Raw genomic sequence first — 24,121 nt, 5'->3', positions numbered from 1 at the left:
CCAAGGTGAGGTTAAGAGAAATAAAGAGAGAGAATTTTGGGGCTGATAGTTTTCAGGGGAGAAGAAGATCCAATCGGTGGGGGACCTAAATCTGAAAAATTCAGAGGTAACGTTAGGTGAGGATATCATTGTAAGTTTCCATATACCCTCCTTCTTAATTTTGTTTTCAATGATTCATTTCCCGTTTCCTTCAATTCCATTTGGGTTTTGGATTTTAAGGTTTTAAATTTAGGTTTATTGATCAATTAAGGGTTATCCAGTTGGATGGGGTAAATTTTCAGACCTTGTGGCTAATTAAATGTGATTTGAATAAAATTTTAGGGGTTTCAGGTGATGATTTTGTCAGAAATGATGTTCATTCTTATAATTCGTTTTAGGATAAGTTTTGTACTGGGACTAATTGATGAGTTTTTTTAGATTGGGGTTAATGCCATCAGTTTTCATGATAAGAAAATATGTTCGGCTTATCATCTGTGCTTTTAGAATGTAGGAAAAGGATATAGTGTTGATCAAGTACGAAAAACTAAGTTGAAGTTTGACTACTCTTCTTGCTGGTACGATCTCGTTCCATTCAGGCTCAGGTATAATATTCCCAGTAGAAATCCTGTTTTTAATTCTTCTCTGCTATGAATATTAATGATGATTTTCTCAATTTGCCTTGTTTTGTATTGGAATTGTTTTCGTGTTTAAATTTAATACTTCTTCATTTGAATTGACCTTTTAAGGATCAGTGAGATTAATTCCAGGCCTTTGATCAGAGTGTAGCTTCCTTTTCAATAATTCTTTAATATCTTGTAATTTTATTGAATGATAGGTATCATTCTCCGATTAGATTAAGTTATGGTTGCTTGTTTAGTTTTAGTGATAAATTGTGTAGTATTATGTTTAGAGGGTATTTTTCTTGCTTTGATAATATACTAGTTCAGTGCTTCTAGTGCTAGAAGGTAGTACATTATATGTGCTGGAAATTTTTCTGTAAAATCATCTTGTAAAAGCTTCTGCCCCTATCAAATATGTGTGGTTTTGAATGATGTATCTCCTTTTTCTCACTTATACAGTTAAATTATTATCTAGCTTTTTGTCCGATAGTAATTTTTTAAAATGTAAAAGATCTTATGAAGTTTGGGAGAAGGAGGTTTGTGCCTAGTTGTAGGTCTCTATATCTGTAAGTGTTTCTCCCATCCCCTTTGGTAGGATTTTTTTGGGACCGTCTGTGAGCTTGCCAATGCCAGTTTGTAGGCTTGTTAGCGTGCCTGTTTGTAGGCTTGCGTGCTTGTTTGTAGGCTTGTAAGTGTGCCTGTTTGTAGGCTTATTTACTGTATGTCTATTGGTTGAATTTGGTCTGGTATAGTTTAGAGGAATATAGATGACATAGTTTGCTAAGATTCAGCCAAGCCTAATTTTGTAAATCAACATGAATTATAGAGAATTCTAGAATGGAACAATGATTTTGGATATTAATATAATACTCAAAACATTTACAAAATGCCTTTTAAAATCAAGTTCTTTACATTTTTCAATCAAACTTGGAGTTTCTTAATCCAGTTATTAAAACAATAAATGGTAGAAAATAAATAAATATCTTTTATTTTTAGGAAAAAAGAAATCTCACTAACACACACCAAAATAATTTTGCGTTTTTAAGTTCAGTCATAATTTGGATCAACAACTTTGGATATTAAACTACTATTCAACTATTTCACAAAATGATAAATATCCAGTATCATGATTTTGTTGAATATTTTTAAAAGAGATAGTATTAGAGGAGGATGAATGTGCTCCACAAAAGAGTGAGAAAAGAGTGTCTCACTCTTTTGTAGATTGTAATCTGATTGGTTAACTGTATATTCTTAAGATACTCTTTACATATATACATCTATTATTTGGTAAAATCGATTATCGTTGATTTGACAGAGTATTCGGGCGGCGAACCTATCAATTGTTTGTTCCCATACTGTAAATGGTGTTTCAAAAGTACATTTTGAGTTATTAAAGACCAAGGTGTTCAAGGTATTGTAATGTGTCATTTTTTCTTTCAAATTAATTATTTGAGAACATTTGATGAACTCACCTGAGTCCTCTGTATCTCAAAAGGACTTCTATGAGCTGTGGCCTGAGAAATTTCAGTACAAGACAAATGGTGTAACTCAGGTAGAAAAGACATCGCACCTTATTCATTTTACATATTGGTTGAAAGCATATCATTGAAATTGCACAGGAAAAATTAATGATATGTGATTGTATTGATCTACTTTTGTGTTTTTGTCAGCGACGATGGATTGTAGTAAGCAATCCCAGTCTTTGTGATCTTATCACAAAATGGCTTGGAACAGAAGCTTGGATTCGCAATGTTGACCTTCTGACTGGCCTCCAAGAATGTGCGACAGATGCAGATCTGCAGCAAGAATGGAAGATGGTACCTTCTAGCTAAGATCACGAGCATTGATGCAAAAGTAATGTGTTAACATGTTCTGGCCATTTCACATTGTAGGTTAGGAGGGTTAATAAAATGAGGCTTGCAGAATACATTGAAGGGCTGAGTGGTTTAAAGGTCTGGATAAAAAATTACAAGGTCCTGTTACTGCCTTTACTCATGCATACTTATTTCCTGCAACTTTTCAAGCCTCTTTCTTCTTATCATTGTTAAGTGTCATTGAAGTGGTCATAGTTTTCTATAGCTATCAAATGATTTGTCTGCAGTACCGTGGATCTCTCTTTTTCCTTCTTTCACTACATGCTAATTGTTGGTAATAAATTATTCTAACACCATTTGGAATTCGCATAATTAAATCTTGTGTCAGTTAATGATCACTTGTATAAATGATTATTACAGATGTAAGTGGTGCAATTAATTGGATCTGTATACTAATGTATTCTCTTCTCTTTTTTTCTTTTTTCTTTTTCCTTTTTGGGGTATAAGTATTTTCCAGTAAGTAGCTAATAGTTGGTTCTTCCCTTTCCAGAATATGAATGAGAGTGACAGGAGGAAGGTTGTACCGCGTGTCTGCATAATTGGAGGGAAAGCTGCTCCTGGATATGAGATTGCAAAAAAGATTATCAAACTTTGTCATGCTGTTGCAGACAAAATTAACAATAATAGTGATATGTGAGAGCTCCATTGCGACACTATCTTTTGGTAAGTCATTTCACAATATTACATTTATATTTGTAATATTTATAATTAATATTGTTTTATGTTATAGGAACATTTTGACATCAACTTGAATGATGAGACAACTTAAAAATGCATTGATGAACAAATGAGAAAAGCTTGGAAGGGTCATTGTGGGTAATCAACCAACTTATGAAGAGTTAGTTGAACGACTTAATGATACAACTTCCCGCCTTAATGCTGCTAACGAACAACTTAGTGTAGTTGTTGATATACTTCGTCATAACAATTTGATGGCACCGCCTCCACCACCTCCAACAGACCAAGCTTTAGATGCAAATTTAAGAGAGGCGCCATCTATTTCAGTTCGGGAGTCACAAGATGATTCTTAGTTTATTTACATTAATTTACTAAGGAATGAACTTTATGAAGTTTTTTTTATTTTGGTAAGGGTAACCTTAAAATGATAACTTTATGACTTATTTTAGTATTGAACATTATAAAGAATTTTAGCATTAAACATTTTATTATTGAATGGTTTTTTTCTAGTTTATTTCTAATATATAACATTTATAAATAACTGTTATTATCTTTTACCTACACATAACCATTAAATTTGAACAAAATATAAATTGTGTAACAAACCAATAAAATAATGCTATGTGGGCTAATAAAATGACACCACGTAGGATGCCACATATGATGCAACACAGAATGCCACGTAGGATGCCATGTAGGATGCCACATATGATGCCACGTCATCAGACACGTAAAACTACAAAAACCATGTCAGCATACACGTAGGATGCCATGTCATCAAACACGTCATCTAATGACTCATCAATTGATTTATAACTTAGTGGGGTCCACTGATTCTTTTACCTACCAGTGTTAATAGGTGTAGGTAAAGACTCTTTCCCCACTAACTTTTACCTACCAATCTCTACCAATTCAATATTGGTAGGTAAACCATATTACCCACCATTAGGCTAGTTTTACCTACACTTACAATTGGTAGGTAAAGACCCCATTTTCTGGTAGTGACAATGATACAGTTTTTGTTTGAGGTAAACGTGTGCCTTTCACTGCTAAAGCTATCAATAAGGTGTTCAAAGCCCCGCACATAAAACAGGAGGAGGAGGAATATGCTCAGTTCTTGAATGGATCTATAGATTTTACGGCTGTGGCTGATAAATTATGCTTTGAAGGTGCTCCCTAGAATTTATCTGGCAGTCTACCTAAAAGTATAGCATTGTGCCAGCTTAACATTGAGGCAAGATTTTGGGCATTTTTTGTGTGCGCTCGATTTATGCCAGTTAGTCATGTGTCTGATATGACTAAAGATCGAGTCTTATTGATGCACGCATTGATGATGGGCATGAGCGTTAATCTGGGTATATGGATCAAGGCCAACATTAATTTTATTGAAAATGGGCATACCACAGGAGGTTTGGGCCATGGATCCGTCATCACGATGTTGTGCTGTAAGGCTGGTGTTCCGGAATTCGTTACTGATATTTATCAGTCGCTGCAACAAACGTTGTCCATCAATCTGATGAATGATTATCCTGAGCCTGCTCTGTATGTGCCGCAGACAAGGAAAAAGGGCAAGTGTCGTGTGGAAACTGATGTGGAGGAAGAAGCTGAACCAGTATTGTTGGGGGGCAGTAGTAATTCAAGTATGCAGCAAGTTAATGCTAAGTTGGATTATCTAATCCAACAAAATCAATAAGTGGTTCAACAGCAACATATGGTGAATCAGTATTTGGGCCATCGATATGATTATGAAGTGAATCATGTGGCTCAGTTAAACAATTTGGTGAGCCACTGGTCGTTAGATGAATCGGATCGCACTTATTTTGCTCCACCACTGCCCTATCCACCGTACTCTCCATTTTACTCTCCGCCTCAACCCCCGTCATTTGCTGGTTTTCCTGAACCTCAGCCTCCGCAGTCTCAGCCTTTTGAAGGACCTTCGTTCCAACCACCACCACCGCCATACTGATGTGGCTGGTCAGGTAAGTCTCTTTTCCCATTCTTTTTATACTTCACATTGGGGACAATGTTCGGTTTTAAGTTTGGGGAAGAGGTTCTGTTTTTCTTTGATGTGTTTTCAGTTTGTTTGTTTGTTTGTTTGTATTTGGTGTCATGTTTTAGAGTACAAATTAAGTTGACAATAATGGCCATTTCAATCTGATTGACTGTTTTGTAGTATAATCCAAAGGAAAAATTGATGTGCTTCTAAAAATAATCTGTGTGCTTGGTTAGACTACTTTGTTTTTCACTGTGATTTGTTGACATCAGAGATCTATTGTTCATACATTGCAAATGTTATACTTGAGTTATTTTATGCATGTCAAATTTGGTTTGTGGATTGAAAAGTTTGAAAAATTCTAGAACCTGCTTGCTTACTATTTGAGATGAAATTTGAAACAGTGCACATTTAGGAAAATGATATAGGCAATTTTTGGATTGGTTGTGCCTTTCAAGCTAACCCTGTTAAATTTTTCTACTTAGTCAACCCTTTCGAGCCTTATAACCATTTTCTTGATTAACACACTCTTTTGAGCCTAACTGAAAAATAAAATACCATTTACTCTTTTTGACCCATACCATGAGCATGAAAATTATTATATGAGGGGGGTGAATGTGTAATGGGAAGTTTGTATTATGTGTTATTCAGAAAATTACTTTTGATTGAGAAAAAAAAAATCAAAGAAAGTGAAAAATGATTATGCTCCCAAACAATTATTTATTGAAAAAATCATAGTATGGGGGAGTTTATTGAAAATATATATATATATATATATACTCTCAATCATTGCACAGAAAAAAAAGGGTAACAAGGGATGAGTGGTGTGAAATTGTTGGGAAAGCTTGTTTGGTGGAATGCTTGTGGTATGATTAAGCCCAAAAATTGTCTCTTTATCTACCTATACCTAAGCCTTCTATTACAACCCTTATAAAGTCCTATTGATTCTTATTTGTGCATTTGTTTATATTAATGGAGAATAGTAAGCAATGCAGGCATATGGAATACTTGAGTTTGTGGTTAGTTGGTGAGATTTTGATGTGCATAAAGTGGTTCAATTATCTTATTTGCAAGTTATGAGTAAATGATCTTTGATGTTGACAAATTGCAGTGAATTGTGAAGTGGTTAAGTCTGAAAATCTAGATTAAAGTTTAAATTGCATGAAATTTTTTACCTGAGAATTATACATGCATAGCAGTCTTGAGTGTTTGAATTGGTTAGTGTCGTCAACTTGGTTGGTTAGGATTGAGTCTTGTTAGAGTATTTACTCGAGGGCGAGTAAAGATTTAGTTTGGGGGAGTTTGATAAACGAGTTTTAGACTCGTTTATGGTCTAAGTTTTTAGGGTATTTTTCGTTAGTTAGGATTATTTTATTTCGGAATTATGCTGTGTTATGACATGAGCCACCCTAGGGGTACTATAGTTGTAGATAATACCTTGGCCTTTAGGTCGGCCTTTTTCGAGGAGTAGGAGACCAATCTTAGGTCGTGGCCCTCCCTCCTGGAGGGTGTAGTAGCTCCGGGTCTTAGGCAGTACGTAGAAGAGTCCAGTCCCGAGGCAGATCCGGACCCAGAGTGTAATGCCCCGAATTTCCTAATAAGGGTTATGACCTTGATTAGGAGGCCGGGAGGGCCATAATTGAGTTATTATGATATTCAATGATTATATGCATGTTTATGTGAATTATATTATTATATGATGGTAAATGCATGCATATGGGTTCAATTTTAATTATAAGGGAATTTTGGTAATTTGGCCCGTTGAGGGCGTGATTGTTTATTTTCATGCATGTTGGTGAATTATAAATAATACCACATTATATGTGGATTGGTTCGAGCCATTCGGCATGAGACAATCATGGAAATGCAAGTTTTTGATCTAGTCATAACGAGTTTAAGTTCGGGGCTTGGGGTGAGTCTCCGGGTAATTTGGTGATTAGAGCGTTACCGGGAATTATAGGGTAACGGGATATGAATTATTGGTGTTTGATAATTTTGAGATTAGCGGGAATTAGAGGGTGTTAATTATAATTAACGAGATAGGCGGGAAATGATGATTATACCCTTGGGAGTCTTTAGAAGCCTTTATTTAACCTATGGGCAAAATGGTCTTTTCACCCCTAAGATTTATATCAACTCAAGGCTGTAGAAACCTTCAGACCAAAACAGAGCATCATCATCCTCATCTCTTTCTCTCCCGTACCTCTCCTTCTCTTCTTTTCCTTTTCTGATTTTTGACCTCAAATTGAAGAACCAAGCTAGGAAATCAAAGGTGGGAGCTTAGGAACTTAGTTCGTCCATTGAAGAGGACCCAAAACCAGCTTGAGGTAAGATTTCATCATAAGCAATACTCTGTTTTTCCTTATGGTTTTCAGTTGAGAATTTGAGGTGTTAGTTGTGGGAATTCATGGAAGTTTTTGTGTAAGTTTGAGTGGGTTTTGATGAGGGTGTGATATAGATGATGATTTGGGGTTGAATTGGATGTTTGGGTGATGTTTGGGATTGATTTGGAGGGTTGGTTTTAAGAGAAATCGCAAGGAAGAAGAACCAGAAAGTTTATGGTCTGTAATTGGCGCAGTAGCGCTAGGCAGGGCAGAGAGTAGGGCTCTCTGACTTGGAAATAGCGCAGCAGCGCCATTTAATAGGGCTGCAGCGCTGGTCCATTTTTCAGCAAGCCTATTTTAGGGCTCGGAATGACTTTTAAGGATTGGGGTTTGGTTCCTTTGCCCCGTTTGAGTATATTAAGATTCCCGAGAGTGCGGGATGGATCCCGGGAGTGTGGTTTTAGATTATAAACTTTTTTTATGATTTATTTTATTGATGGGATTCCATATTTGGTTATGACTAGGTGACCGCTAAAGGATCAAAGGGTTGATCATTCTCAAGGGTCGTTCTTTTACTAATTCTTACTCAAACCCAAGGTAAGAAAACTACACCCTGTGTAAATGTGACATGCATGGCTATTCTTGATGCATGTTGGTTGACTATTAAATGTGACATGCATGGCTATTATTGGTGCATGTTGGATTGTTAAATATAATGTATGTGATGCACGAGAAACATGTGATTAGGACATGCTTTGTATACTGAGTATGATATCGTTCAGAGCTTGAGCCTCTGTGTTCGTGTATGGTCCTAATTGTACTAGTACTTATTGAGTAAGCATGTTGAATACCTTGTATATGGATATTGGACATGTGATATATGTTTGGTGGCATGGCTTACTTGTGTATGGCACTGACTTATTAGTCAAATTCGGCAATAGTGTTAGATCCATCTGTGAAGCTGTGATTTATTAGTCAGGTTCACAATGAGTTGAACACTGGTCGTGTTTTACTGACCTAAGAGTCAGAGATGGCATAGCATCATGAACGCCGAGCCAAACGAAGATTAGATATAATCGATGTCAGCAAGAATGACTCATATGGCGTATTAACGCTGGACCGACCCTAAGGTCGACGAACTTATAAGCGCTTGGCTACTCTGAGACTAGTTATTCAGAGCCAGGGCATATGGCCCAGGTGACTGTTTGTCACATGGCTAGGGAACGTTGTTCCACAGTTATGACTCTAGAGTCAGGAGGAAGGTTATGTTGGTGACTAATCACCATGCACCTGTCCTGTTAAAGCTAGTGAGATGCTCACTTATTTATTAAGCCCTGGTGATCCTACCGTCACATGGCTAAAGGGTGTTGTCCCCATATTTGTGACTTTTGCGATAGTCACCTACTTGTTTGGACTGTTGGTCCTGAATAATTAATATGATCACTGTTGATATTATTTCATGCTATATTATGTTTTCTTGCTGGGCTTCGGCTCACGGGTGCTATGTGGTGCAGGTAAAGGCAAAAGAAAGCTGGACCATCCTTGAGTTGGAGAGCTTAGGTGATGATGTGTACATATGCAGCTGCTCGTCCGCCACGGTCGAGGTTTAAAGAGGAACTAGGGTTAAACCCTGTTTTGTCGCGTAGAACGACCTGTTGTAAATATTTTCTTGTAGCGAGCTCTGAAATTATAATTTTGGGATCCCAACATATATATTAAACGTTCTAATGAAACGTTACATCTTAACCAAGATTTTTAATCCCTAAACCGCTAATCATACTTAGTACACGATTTTGGCCAAATGACTCGATTAGCGAGTTTAGCACTGTTTACAAGGCACACCGTAACGGTCCCGGGAGTTTAGGGCGTTACACAGAGCCTCCTCTAGCTCGTGAAGTCGTTATCTTAGAATCCCCCGCTGAAGCTCCGGGGCCGGAGGTCGTGACCATAGATTCCTCCTCTAGCTCAGAGGGTAGGACCCCTTTCAATACATACTTAAGCTCTGCTTTTTTTTTTTTTTTTTTTTTTGCACAAATATTTTTACATGTATATTAATGCTTTGTTGTCTTTGTTTCAACAGAGGAGATGTTGCAGCACGGGAACAATGATTTGCGAGCTATGTTCCCCGGAGGAAACCCTTCCTCAGGGTCTTCCGGGCCCATGGTGAAGAGACTTCGGATGGCGAAGAAAGCCATCGGGACGACCTCCAAGTCTCCTGCAAAGGGGAAAAACCAAGCCCCTGCTGCTCTGGAGAAGGTGCCTCCACCCCCTCCTGCAACGGAGAAGATGATGGCTCCACCTCCCCCGCGACCTCCTGTCTCTATTCAGGAACCGGCGGCGTCCACTGGGACCTTGGCTGCTCCGACTCCCGGAGTTCGCGTCCCAGTCAACCCCCAGGCCCTGGAGAAGGTCCACGAGGTCTTCAGGGGGACGGTCTATGAGACCGCGACCTACATGGTGGATCATTGCTATAATGCCACCTCGAGGGATTTGCGGGAGATCGAGACAAGGAGCCCTGAGAACGTGATGGAGTTTTCGTTGGGTATGACCCTCACGGTAAGTTCTCTTTGCCACTGGTACTCCCTGTTTGTTTGTATCATATATATATATAAATATATATTCTAAGGCACTTTCCTTATTATCTTTTGGTCTTGCAGGCGGCTTTGGCCCTCCACCGGAGCATATCTCAGTCCCGGGCCAGGATCGAGGAGATCAGAGGCGAGCACCAGGCTACTCAGGTCGCCCTCGCGACGGCTCAACAACAGGAAAGGGACGCCAAGGCGGCCCTGGCAACTGCCCGGGAAAACGAGAGGATCGCGCAGGCTGCCTTGATCGCTGCGCAAACCGAGCTGGAGGTATCCCGGACCAAGCTGCAGGAGGCCGAGGCCACCAAGGCAGCCCTAGCCGCTGCGAAGATTGAGCTCGAGGAAGCTAAGGCTGCCCGGGCCGCACTAGACGCCGCAAAGGTTGAGGTCGAGGAGGCCAAGGCTGCTCTGGCGGCGGAGAGGGCATCTTCCATCTCCTCCATGGAGGCTATGCTGTACCACTGCTGGGTCTTCAACCCGGATGGTGACTTCTCCTTTCTGGAGCTGGACGTGTGGGAGTCCTTCTTGGGGAAGTTCAAAGCTCGCCTTCAACAAGAGGCGCTCTCCGAGACCGGGGAGACTTCCACTGCCACCGAGCAGGATGGAGAGGGGGTGACCTCATCAGAGCGGCCTGGCGGGGCATAGGACTTTTCTCCTTTTCTTTTATCATTTACTTTTTTTTTGTAACTTTATATTATGAGGTTTTTTAACCTCGAGACAATTGATTTCCTCAACTTTATTTTAATTTATTTATATATTTTTATCTTCTATGCATTTGGTATTAATCTTAGTTTCTGTTGGTGTTTAATCAACTTGAACCAACTTCTAAGACTTAAGTCCTGGTTGCATCCAGGACATTAATTTAAAAACTTAGTTCGCGTTAATTCTTTATCGTTATCTCGTGCTTTTTAAGAAAAACATTGATCAATCGATTTGAACTAACTTCTAAGTTTTAGGACCTGGTTGAATCCAGGGCATTAATTTGAAAACTTAGTTCGTGTTAATTCTTTATCGATATCTCGTGCTTTTTAAGAAAAACATCGATCAATCAATTTGAACTAACTTCTAAGTTTTAGGACCTGGTTGAATCCATGACATTAATTTGAAAACTTAGTTCGAGTTAATTCTTTATTGATATCTCGTGCTTTTTAAGAAAAACATCGATCAATCAATTTGAATTAACTTCTAAGTTTTTTAGGACGGTATGATTATATCCAGGATACAACTTAGTTTGCGTTAATCCTTTATCGATATCTCGTGCTTTTTAAGAAAAACATCGATCAATCAATTTGAATTAACTTCTAAGTTTTTTTGGACGGCCTGGTTATATCCAGGACATATGCCCCCCAAGTAATTATTAAAGGGTCTTTCGTGGTTATTTGACTTTACATCCACAAATATACACAATAATGTAAGAAGATTTAATTCTCAATACTTAATGAAAAAAAGATGGCTTTTCTGATTAAGCCTTACAAAGATATCATTGATAATATTTCTTCAGATGGATAGCGTTCCAAGTTCGTGGGACTACTTCTCCATTAAGCCAAGCTAACTTGTAGGTTCCTTCTTTTATGACCTCGGTTATTTGGTAGGGCCCTTCCTAGTTTGGTCCCAATACTCTGTCCTTGGGATCCTTACTGGCTAAGAAGACTCTTCTGAGGACCAAGTCGCCAATGCTAAAGGCGCATTTTCTGACCTTTGAGTTGAAATAACGAGTGATCTTTTGTTGATAATGCGCGAGCTATAGCTATGAATCTTCTCGTCTTTCATCAATCAGATCGAGGGACGCGTAGAGTAATTCATGATTGCGGTCTCGGTCAAAAGCCTAGACTCTATGCGAGGCTACCTTTACTTCGATAGGAAGGACTGCCTCACTCCCAAAAGCCAGGGAGAAAGGAGTATGACCCGTCGACGTTCGATGCGAGGTCCGGTATTCCCACATTACGTGGGCGAGTTGTTCTGGCCAGACTCCCTTGGCTTCGTCCAATCTTTCCTTAAGACTTGCCTTTAGCATTTTATTGACGGCCTCAACCTGCCCATTTTCCTGGGGGTAGGCCACGGAGGAGAAGCTTTTTATAATGCTGCGCCTCTCACAGAATTCGGTGAAGAGGTCACTGTCGAACTGCGTTCCATTATCTGATACAATCTTCTTTGGCAGCCCGAATCGACAGATAATGCTTTTGACCACGAAGTCGAGGACTCTTTTTGAAGTGAGTGTTGTCAGGGGCTCTGCTTCTACCCACTTGGTGAAGTAGTTGATAGCCACCACCACATAACGGACTCCTCCCTTTCCAGTAGGGAGGGCGCCAACCAAGTCAATTCCCCAGACCGCGAATGGCCACGGGGACGAGATCATATTCAGCTCGACTGGGGGAGCTCGGGCAACTGTGGAAAATCACTGACACTTGTCACATTTTTTGACGTAGGAGATCGAGTCCTTTGAAAGAGTGGGCTAGTAATATCCTTGCCTTAAGATCTTCAGGGCCAAGCTTTACCCCCCAGTGTGATCTTCGCAAAAACCCTCGTGCACTTCCTGCAAAATGGTCTTCGCTTCGCTTGGCAGAACACACCGTAGGAGAGGTAGAGAGTGTCCACGCCGGTATAATATCCCATCTACCACTATATACCTTGGAGCCTGGTAAAGTACCCGCCTTGTGTCATTTCGCTCTTCAGGTAACTTTCCTGCCGTGAGATATTCGAGGATGGGGGTCATCCGGGTCGGCCTGGCGTCGATCATCTCGACCTCCACCCCGACTTCCTCTATGCTTGGTTTCTCCAAGAACTCTACTGTCACTAACCCCAAAGTCTCTGCCTCCCTGGAGGTAGCGAGCTTTGCGAGGGCGTTCGCGTTGGCATTCTGCTCTCGCGGTATCTGCTCAATTGATCCCCGCTCAAATGCAGACAGCTCGCTTTTTACCTTGGCCAGGTAAGCAGCCATCTTGGTTCCCCATGCTTGGTATTCCCCTAGCACTTGGTTTACCACGAGCTGGGAATCACTGTAACATTGGACAGAGCTGGCCCTCAGCTCCTGGGCCACCCTTAGCTCGGCCAGTAAAGCTTCATATTTAGCCTCGTTGCTGGACGCTTGGAATCCGAATCTCAACGCTGAGTGAAATCGATGTCCTTCTGGGGATATCAAGATGATTCCAGCCCCGGAGCCGTTCTCGTTAGACGAGCCATCTACGAAGACCTTCCATGAGGCCTGGGGTAAGGACGCCTGGGCTGACTCTTCTACAGGATCTTCTCGGAATCCCATGCACTCTGCCACAAAATCAGCCAGGGCCTGGCTTTTTATTGCAGTTCGCGATATGTACAAAATCTCGAACTGGCTGAGCTCAATAGCCCACTTCAACAGACGTCCCGATGCTTCAGGTTTTTGCAAAACCTGCCTTAAAGGCTGATCGGTTATGACGTGTATTGAGTGGGACTGAAAATATGGCCTGAGCTTCCAGGAGGCCGTGAAAATACAGAAGGCCATCTTCTCCATCAACGGGTACCGGGACTCAGCTCCGAGAAGCCTTTTGCTGATGTAATAGACTGGCTTCTGAGACCGGTCTTCTTCTCGGACTAATACGGCGCAAGCTACATCTTCAGTGACAGCTAGGTAAAGGAAAAGAGGCTCTCCTGCCGTTGGTTTGGACAATACGGGCAGCTCAGCTAAGTGTGCTTTCAGATCGAGGAAGGCTTGCTCGCACTCCTCGGTCCACTCGAACTTCTTATTCCCCCGGAGAAGGTTGTAGAATGCCAGACACTTGTCGGTAGATTTAGAGATAAGCGGATTAAGGGCCGCCACCCTTCTTGTCAGGCTTTGAACGTCCTTTCATGACCGAGGTGAGGGCATCTCGAGCAGCGACCTGGTCTTATCAGGGTTTGCCTCGATTCCTCTGGTATTGACAATGAAACCTAGGAATTTTCCTGACGCGACCCCGAAAGTGCATTTTTGTGGGTTAAACCTCATGCCATACTCTCTCAGTATCTTGAAGCATTCCTCCAGGTCGGAAACATGGTTATCGGCAGTTTTTGACTTCACCAGCATGTCGTCAACATACACTTCCATGTTCTTCCCGATCTGGTTGGCAAATATCCTATTTACCAACCTCTGGTGTGTAGCTCCGGCGTTCTTCAGCCCGAAGGGCATGACCTTGTAACAATAAACGTTAGTTGGGGTCATGAAGCTAGTGTGTTCCTGGTCTGCTGGGTTCATGGCGACCTGATTATAGCCCGAATATGCATCCATAAAGGACATGAGCTCGTGCCCCGCCATGGCGTCTACCAATTGGTCGATCCTCGGCAGGGGGATGCAATCTTTGGGGTAGGCTATCTTCAGATCAGAGAAGTCGATGCAGGTCCGCCATTTCTCGTTGGGCTTCGAGACCAACACAGGATTGGCGATCCAGACCGAGAACTTAGCCTCACGGATGAAGCCGCACTTTAGTAGCCGGGCTACTTCCTCTTCTAGGGCTTTAGCTGGGGTTGTTCCTAGGCGCCTTTGTTTATGGGATTTCGCAGGCACGCTTTTATCCAAGTGGAGGGTGTGCATGATGACGCTCGGACTGATCCCCACCACGTCTTCATGAGACCATGCGAACACGTCCGGGTTCTCCTGCAGGAACTTAATCAACTCCCCCTTCCTCTCGCCACATAGATTCTTCCCGAGCTTTACCATCCGCGAGGGATTTTGTGGATCGATATTTACCTCCTCGAGCTCTTCGATAGCTTGGAGCTAGGATTTATCCTTGCCTATTCTGGGGTCGATATCATCACTTAAGATGATATTCTCCTCTTCGACATTCTGAGGTTTTTCAATCCCATGATTAGGCACAAGTTCCTGAGATTCCTCATTTCCGCCTTGGACGGTCATCGTTAACTGCCCGGGTTTTAATTTTCCCTTCATAAAAATGCTGTAGAATTCCCTGGCAGCAAGTTGATCGCCATGGACCGTGCATATCCCCGAGGAAGAGGGGAATTTTAGCGCGAGGTGGTGGATGGAGGTAATGGCTTTAAATGCTATTAGTGTAGGTCGACCCAAAATGGCATTGTACGCGGCGGGACAATCGATGACCACAAACTTGAGGAGTTTCGAGACTATCCAAGGTCCCTCTCCCAAGGTGATCACCAGCTCGATTGTTCTTATTGCCGCCGATCCTTCTCCTGAGAATCCGTATAGCATCATGGTGGCTTTCAGCTCGGTGACAGAAAAACCCATCTTTTCCAGCGTATACCGGAACAGTAGGTTTACCGAGCTCCCATTATCGACCAATACTCTCCTAACCCTCCGATTAGCAAGCTGGACGGCTACGACCAGAGGGTCATTATGAGGGAACTGGACGTGGCTGGCATCTTCTTTAGTAAATATGATTGGTTGCCTCTCCAATCGTTGCTACTTTGGGAGATGCTGCTCAAGGACGAACTCCACTCCATTATGAGCCTTAAGTTTGTTGACATATCTTTTTTGGGCACCCTAGCTCGTGCTAGCCAGATGAGGACCTCCAGAGATCGTGGATATCTCTCCTCCTATTACGGGAGGAGGGACGTCCTGATCCACCCGAGATCCGGGCTGACTTATCGGGACTTCCGGAGCTGGATGGCCGACAGGAACTCTATTCCGCGCATACTGAGCCAAGGGTCTGGCTCTGATGAGAGTTTCGATCTCATCCTTCAGGTGCCTACAATCATCGGTATTGTGGCCAATGTCGTTATGGAACCGACAAAACTTGGAAGGGTCTCGCTTACCCTTCTGGTGCTTCAATGGTTCTGGCTTCTTCCATGGGAGGTGAGTAGAGTTTGCTAGGAAAATGTTCTCCCTAGAGTGGGTGAGCTCGGTATAAGTTGCATAGACCGGCTTGAATTTTTCTACGGATTTGTTCTTATTTGGGCCGTGCTGGCTGCCTTCGCTGCTCCCCTTTCTCTTGCCTCCTCCAAACTGGTTATTCTGCGTAACGGTCTGTGTCGTTGCCATGACGTCCGTTCCCACTCCAGCGGGCTGTTCAGGGGCCTAGCTGGTTCCCGCGGCTGATGCTCGCGCCTCCTCTAGGTTTATCCATCCCTGGGCCCTATTTAGGAATTCATTTATAGTACTGACTCCCTTCCTCTGTATCTCTTCCCAGAGTCCTCCTCCGACGAGGATCCCGGTCCTCAAAGCCATGAGCTTGGAGCTGTCATCTGCGTCTCTGGCCCGAGCAGTGACGTTCGCGAATCTGCTCAGGTAAGCCTTCAGAGGCTCATCGGGTTGTTGCCTTACGTTTGCCAGGGTATCGGCCTTGACGCGGGCAGCCTGAGAAGCTCAAAATGCTCTCTTGAAGTCAGCAGAGAAAGTTTTCCACGAGCTGATTGACTGCTTCTGACTCTGTTTGAAACATTGTCTGGCCGGCCCAGTCAAGGTGGATGGAAATATTAGACATCTCAGCTCAGGACCAATGTTGTGGGCCATCATCAAGGTGTTGAACATACCCAGATGATCTGACGGGTCCCCGTCTCCGTTGAACTTGGACAAGTGCGGCATACGGAAACCAGGTGGATATGTCGCTGCTACTATGCTGGGGTCGAAGAGCTCAAGTTCGTCCCCTGAATCATACTCATCTTTTTCTTTTTCTGATAAGAGCTTCCTCATCAGCTCCTCCATCTGAGCCAAACGCTCAAGGATTTTTTCCTGACTTCCTTGGTTGCTCCAGGGCTGTTCAACAGCTCTGGATCCATTGTACGCGTTAGGTGGGTTATTGTCCCTCCTATCTTGAGATAGGTTATATGGGATGTTCCCGCTGTCACGTACTTCGGATAGGTCTTCCCTATGGCGAGCACGGCTGCCGTTTCCAACTGGGTCTCCTCTTTGAGAGTTTAGACGATCTCGGAGGTCGCCCCTCGGAGCGGCCTGAGGACTTAGCGCCGAGATCAAGTGTTGGCCCAGGTCTCCGCTGGATAGATCTCTTCGACGACTTCTGGTCCAATAGCTTCCATTTGAGAAGCTCAGAGCCCGCCGCTGGGGATGAGGATCCGGGACTTCTCTGGGCTCCCGGCTACGATGGGAAGGTCTGACGGAAGGAGGATTTCTCCTACTGCTCCCATGAGCCGGTATGTCTCGGACTGGCCGGGGAGGAGACGGGTATCTTATTGGTGAAGGAGGATGCCTGACCGGGGATGCTATCCTAGTATCTTCAGGGCGGATCAAGTTAGGTTGCGGCCGCTCCGTTCTACCATCCTCCGCGTCCTGTGCTCGTCGGTCTGAGCGAGGTGCAGGATGGCTGGCTGGGGCGGGCTGTCGTTGCGAGCCCTCCCCGGATCTCCTTCGCAAGCCTCCTCGAGCCCTCCTAGGTGCGCTCGAAGGCGGAAGTGAGCTGGGAGTTGAGGTCTAGACCGATCGGCTATACTGCTGCTCGGCCCTAGGAAGTTCCTCAAAAGTGGTTTCCCGGTGGTGCGATGTGGGAGTAGAATTTGATGTCGGGGATCTGACCGACCGACAGGGCCTGGACTGATTACCCCGGCAGGGCTTATGAGTCTCGCCTTGCCTCTTTCCGACGTTAGCGTCAGTTGTAAGAGGGGGTAGTCGGGCCAAAACCTCTTGAATCTGTTGGTTAGCTTTCGTCCGGGGCGGGACTGGCCTTGAGCTCGGTCCTCTTTATTTTATACCCCCGGACATCGCTCGTCCGGGGTGGGACCGGCCTTGGGCTCGGTCCTCTTTATTTTATACCCTCAGACATCGCTCGTCCGGGGCAGGACCGGCCTTGGGCTCGGTCCTCTTTATATTTATGTCCCCAAACATCGCTCGTCCGGGGCGGGACTGGCCTTGAGCTCGGTCCTCTTTGTTTTATACCCCCGGACATCGCTCGTCCGGGGTGGGACCGACCTTGAGCTCAGTCCTCTTTATTTTATACCCCCGGACATCGCTCGTCCGGGGTGGGACCGACCTTGGGCTCGGTCCTCTTTATTTTATACCCCCGGACATCGCTCGTCCGGGGTGGGACCGGCCTTGGGCTCTGTCCTCTTTATATTTATATCCCCGGACATCGCTCGTTCGGGGCGGGACCGGCCTTGAGCTCGGTCCTCTTTATTTTTGTAGAGTCCAAGAACTTTACTTAGCTAATTGTTTAGTAGTATTATAGTATGTATAGTATTATCTTTGTTACTGTGGATTTTTGGTTCAGACCGGGAATTATTTGGACACTCATAGTAGCACTTGTAGATTTTCTAAGTTTAATCTATATTTTAAGAATATTAAGTATAACCTAAGGTTTGATTAATGTGACTGATATTAAGGATTATATTTATTATATTATAAGGTTTAGACATCAACCAATAGGATTTTAAGCACATGTTATGAATGGTGATTAATGATTATGTATTTTTGAGGATTAAATTTAATAAGGAGTAAAGTTTGAATGTTATAGGGTCAGTCAACAGCTTTGAATACGTTGAGGGCTTAGTCAAGGCTGTTTACTCCATTCAAACTTAGCTAAAAATGTGTAATTTCGTGTTTAATTATTCAGCGTGTGCCGATATATCGCAGCTTTAGGGGGCGATATATCGCAGCACGTAGATACGGAAAACACGAGACGATGCACGGTCGCCTCGGGCATACTGGCCCAGGCGATATATCGCCTCCTTCAGCATATGTTCAAACGTTTTTGAATTCTTTTCCTTTCAGCCATTCAAACTCCTTCATAAGTCCAGCATCTTTTGAGCGAGTCTTCAGCCTCTGCTGAACGATTATTCAAATATTTTTCACCTAAAAAGCTATTATTTTTATTCAAGTAAAATCAAGATCCTTTCATCTCCAAACTCTATAAATAGGACCTAGTACCCAGCCATTATTCACCTTTTGCTCTAAGTTCAGAAGCTGCTAGTGTTAAGTGAGTGTGAGAGTGTAAACACCTGGTTTGGGAAAATCATAAGCTTAAACATCATAAGCTTATCAAATACTTTGGGAAGTGAGGTTCTATAGTATTTCGGTTGAGGTGTAGATTGGTCTTTCAAGTCTTTGAGGTAACCAAAACTCTAGTTCATTTCTGTATTATGTTATTTTCTTTCTCATAGTCTTCTACTCAATCTCTAACCTTAATCTTCATTTTGGTTAGGGAATCTAAGTTCTTGAGCACATAAGTTTCGGTAAGCATGATTCTCAAATGGTTTAGTCTTCCCATTTTCCTTTTCATCTCTTTTCTTCTTTCAACTCACTCTTGTTCATTTTGGTTATTAGGAGTGTTCCAAAAGTCCCAACTCAGTCCACATATCCCGATAACTTTGGTAAGGAAAATAGGCTAGAATCAATATGTTATATGCTTATGTTATCTTATGTTTTATGTTGTTAATTGTGTTATGATATGTATGCATGTATGTTGTAGGCTTGGGCATATGACCCATATGACTAACAAGACCCCAAATGGGTTATGGGCATATGACCTACTTAGCTAGTAGGACCCCACTAATCTCATGGGCATATGCTTGTTTAGTCTATGGGACCCCAAGTAATAATGGCCATTATAATAAGTGTATGTTATATGTATTATGTTAAGTCTTTATGTTTCTTATGAAATTATGTTTATGACTATGTGTTAGATTTTCCTTGCTGGGCATTAGGCTCATTCCTTTTTGTTTTATGTGCAGGAAAATAGCTTTAGAGGCGGTAAGATTCGTGACGCTTAGAGGATGTGTATCGATGGTGAATGGAGTCAAGGGGCCGAGCGTTATTCGATTCGAGGATGTAGTTACTGTTTTATGTCTTTTTATGGTTTTACATGTATTTTCCGCATTTCTTATGTAATGTCTTTTTATTAAATCATGTTTTGTTTTTAAAGACAATGGGATCCCATATCCTTCTTAGTATTTTATTTTGTAAGTAACTCTTATTTTTACAAGTTACTTAATAAAATTATGGTATTTTCGCAAATGTAAGTTCTATTTAGGATTTTATGTATAGTTTCGTTAATGGTCCAAAAGTCTAGATTAGTGGGTCATTACAATTTTATACCCCTGGACATCGCTCGCCCGAGGTGGGACCGGCCTTTGGCTCGGTCCTCTTTATATTTATATCCCCGGACATCGCTCATTCGGGGCGGGACCGGCCTTGGGCTCGGTCCTCTTCATATTTATATCCCCAGACATCGCTCGTCCGGGGCGGGACTGGCCTTGAGCTCGGTCCTCTTTATTTTATACCCCCGGACATCGCTTGTCCGGGGCGGGACCGGCCTTGGGCTCGGTCCTCTTTATATTTATAGCCCCGAACATCGCTCGTCTGGGGCGGGACCGGCCTTGAGCTCGGTCCTCTTTGTTTTATACCCCCAGACATCGCTCGTCCGGGGCGGGACCGACCTTGAGCTCAGTCCTCTTTATTTTATACCCCCGGACATCGCTCGTCTGGGGTGGGACCGGCGTTGGGCTCGGTCCTCTTTATTTTATACCCCCGGACATCGCTCGTTCGGGGTGGGACCGGCCTTGGGCTCGGTCCTCTTTATATTTATATCCCCGGACATCGCTCGTTCGGGGCGGGACCGGCCTTGGGCTCGGTCCTCTTATGAACCGGCGCTAGCTCGAGCTTGCGCCCCACCGGGTAATCGCTTATATCCAGGATACCCCCCGCAAGTGAGCGGAGACTGATCTGGGGTAACTTGAGAAAGATTAACATTGTTTTACAATAGTCCTTTATGACGTTTTGTACACGCCATTTTCATTGTTTGAAAAAGGGTCGCCCTGAGGCGTACATTGTTTACAACGAAAATATTAAACTGGGAACCGCTCTCCCGACTACTGATAGTATTTACGGAGATGCTCCGCATTCCAGGCTCGCGGGACTTCCGAGCCATCGAGCCGCTTTAAGCAGTATGTCCCGGGGCACACCTCGTGTTGGACCTCGTACGGCCCCTCCCAATTTGGGCCCAGAACCTTCACTCCTGGATCTTGAGTAGCAGGGAAGACTCTTCGCAAGACCAAGTCGCCGGTTCCAAACTTTCGGCTTTTGACTTTGGAGTTGAAGTGTCGTGCGATCTTGCCTTGGTACATCTTTAGCTGCACCTGCGATTCCTCCCGGATCTCCACGATGAGATCTAGCGATTCTTGGAGTAAGGCGTGGTTCTAGGCGGGGTCATACGTGTCTCGCCAGTGAGACGAGATGGTCGTTTCGATGGGGATGACAGCTTCGCATTCATAGACCATGGAGTAGGGGGTGTGGCCGGTTGATGTCCTCTCGGTCGTCCGGTAAGCCCATAGTACGCGGGGCAGTTCCTCGGGCCATTTACTCTTGCAGGCCTGTAGTTTTTTCTTCAGCGTCCCCTTTAGGATTTTGTTCACGACTTCTGCCTGCCCGTTTGCTTGGGGCCTGGCGACCGTGGAGAAGCTCTTGATGATACCGTGCCTTTTGCAAAAATCTGAGAACTGGGCGCTGTCGAACTGCTTCCCGTTGTCGGACACGATTTTGTAGGGGAGGCCGTGCCGACACACTATGTTATTGATGATGAAATCTAAGGCCTTTTTGGAAGTGATTGTGTTCATGGGCTCCGCCTCAACCCACTCCCTTCCCGGTCGGGAGGGATCCGACCATGATGGCATACTTTACCATGAGGGATCCGGTTGGAAGTAATAGTCCACAACCATGATGGCATACTTTACCCCTCCCTTCCCGGTCGGGAGGGATCCGACGAGATCGATCCCCCACACTGCGAAGGGCCAGGGGATAGTCATCAAGGTTATTTCTGTCGAGGGGCCCGTGGGACCTTCGCTTACCTCTAGCACTGTTCGCACTTGTGGACGTAGTCGATACAGTCTTTCTTCATGGTTGGCCAGAAGTATCCTTGGCGCAGGATCTTCTTGGATAGGCTGGGCCCGGCTGTGTGATCTCTGCAAAAACCTTCGTGCACTTCATGCATGATGGCGCTTAGCTCAGTCCCGGACACACACCTGAGGTAAGGCATGGATAAACCCCGGCGATAGAGTTTTCCGTCTATCATGACATATCGGTCGACTTGGTATTGGAGTTTCCTGGTTGCGGCCCTGTCTGCTGGAACCTCCCCGGCTGTCAGGTAATGGATAAGCGGTCCCATCCAAGACGTGGAGTGATCAACGGTGTGGAATGCAGGGGCCCTGATGCTTGGGACGGGGAGATGGTTGACGGGGATCAGTCCGGCCAGCTCTGCCTCGGCGTCAGTGGCCAGTTTCGCTAGTGTATCCGCGAAGACATTTTGCTCTCGGGGGATCTGGCTGATGGAGTGCTTGGTGAATGCCTGTAGCATTTCTCTCATCTGGGTCACATAGGCTACCATTCTCTCTCCTTTAGTTTGACATTCCACCGAGATTTGTCTGACAACTAACTGGGAATCGATGTAGATTTCCAGATTCGATGCCCCTACCTCTCGGGCCAAACGCAGCCCGGCTAGGATAGCTTCATGCTCCGCTTCGTTATTCGATGCCTTGAACTGGAAACGGAGAGCATTTTGTAACTGGTGTCCCTGTGGTGATACTAAAATGATCCCGGCCCCGTTCTCATTCGAGGCTCCATCCACGAAGACCTTCCATACGGGTGTCGCGGGGGCCCCGGGAACACTGTCTTTCTGAGACACCTCGAAACACTCAACGATGAAATCGGCCAGGGCTTGTCCCTTGATAGACACTCTAGGGATGTAGGATATATCGAACTGGCTTAGCTCCATGGCCCATTTCAGGAGTCTTCCTGATGACTCGAGCTTCTGTAACACTTGCCGCAGGGGATGGTTGGTCAGGACCTTTATGGCGTGGGCCTGGAAATAAGGCCGAAGCTTTCGGGATGCCATCAGCAGGCAGAATGTCAGCTTTTTGATCAATGGGTACCGAGACTCAGCGTCTAGCAATTTCTTGCTTACATAGTATACCAGGAGCTGTGCCCTTTCTTCCTCTCGTACCAACGCTGCGCTGATCGCGTGCTCGGTCACGGCCAGGTATAGATACAGAGGCTCCCCTTCTACCGGTTTCGCCAGAATTGGGGCTTCGGCCAAGTGTTCTTTCAGCTTACGAAAGGCCTCCTCACATTCGGCTGACCATTCGAAACGCTGGCTTCCCCGAAGGACGTTGAAGAGCGGGATGCACTTGTCCGTGTCTTTGGAAATGAAGCGGCTCAAGGCGGCTATTCGCCCCGTCAGGCTTTGTACGTCCTTATGCTTCCGGGGAGAAGCCATATCAATCAGTTCCTTGATCTTATCTAGATTGGCTTCTATTCCCCGGAAACTCACTATGAAGCTCAGGAACTTCCCGGAGGCCACGCCAAAAGTGCACTTTTTGGGATTCAGCTTCATCCCGTACTTCCGGATGACTGCAAAGGCCTCCGCCAGGTCATCCGAATGGTTCCGGGACATCTTGGACTTGACCAGCATGTCATCGATGTATACCTCCATGTTTCGCCCGACAAGACGGTGCTTTTGGTCTAGACACTTCGAGTTACGAGGCAGATTTAGGGGACAAGACCAGTCAAAGTACTTGGCGGTGCAGATCTGAAACAGCGGCGTGCAATTCCGAGGTGGCCTTTTCCGCAAGTGAAAAGTAAGGACAACATCCATGCGGAGTGGGGCGGCTTCACGGTCCTGGACGCTTTTGCCACCAACCGGGGACGACGTGATCCGGGTTTGTTTACCTTTGTCCCTCTTCATTTACCATAGGCCCGGACCGTTACCAGGTTCCGGGACCAGCCACGTATACCGCCGGGGGGTCCGTGCTGCTTGCATGTCTCCCAGATGACTGTCCCGGATAACCATACCGGCCCCCCCCCCCCCCCCCCCCCCGCCTGGCCCAGAATTGCACTAGGCCCGTGCCCCCCTTGGACACTCCCGTACCAAGAGGCCTTGGGCCGGGCCCACACTTTGAATGCCCTGACCATGGGCCTGGATGGTCGTTTCGGGGCCATGCAGGAAATGGGGATAACACCAGCTAACTTGCTCCCTAGGATCACCTCGTGCCGAGTAACCCAAATATATCCACATAACAATGTAGGCTCACACATATATCACATATATGCCAAATGTTTTCTCCAAATATACCCGTAACGGGCCAAATTATGAAAATTTCCCTTCTAATGAGAAACGGACCCACATGCATATTTAATACACCCAAACATGCA

At 44.5% G+C, this 24,121-nt stretch overlaps 1 long non-coding RNA gene across 3 annotated transcripts; it reads left to right on the top strand.

Annotated features, from left to right (window-relative positions):
• The first annotated feature begins 1,910 nt into the window (after positions 1-1,910).
• Positions 1,911-3,660, top strand: LOC133816352 (uncharacterized). 3 transcript variants are annotated; one of them, XR_009885179.1, is made up of 4 exons: positions 1,911-2,010; positions 2,095-2,151; positions 2,270-2,572; positions 2,964-3,660. It is a non-coding gene; the product is annotated as an uncharacterized LOC133816352 (long non-coding RNA). The 3 variants fall into 3 exon arrangements; XR_009885178.1 differs by having other exon boundaries at positions 2,270-3,136; positions 3,204-3,660; XR_009885177.1 differs by having other exon boundaries at positions 2,270-3,660.
• The last annotated feature ends 20,461 nt before the right edge of the window (positions 3,661-24,121 follow it).

The sequence above is a fragment of the Humulus lupulus genome, chromosome 2 (assembly GCF_963169125.1).
Source record: "Humulus lupulus chromosome 2, drHumLupu1.1, whole genome shotgun sequence".
NCBI lineage: Eukaryota > Viridiplantae > Streptophyta > Magnoliopsida > Rosales > Cannabaceae > Humulus > Humulus lupulus.
This window is presented reverse-complemented; position numbering and strand designations above follow the sequence as displayed.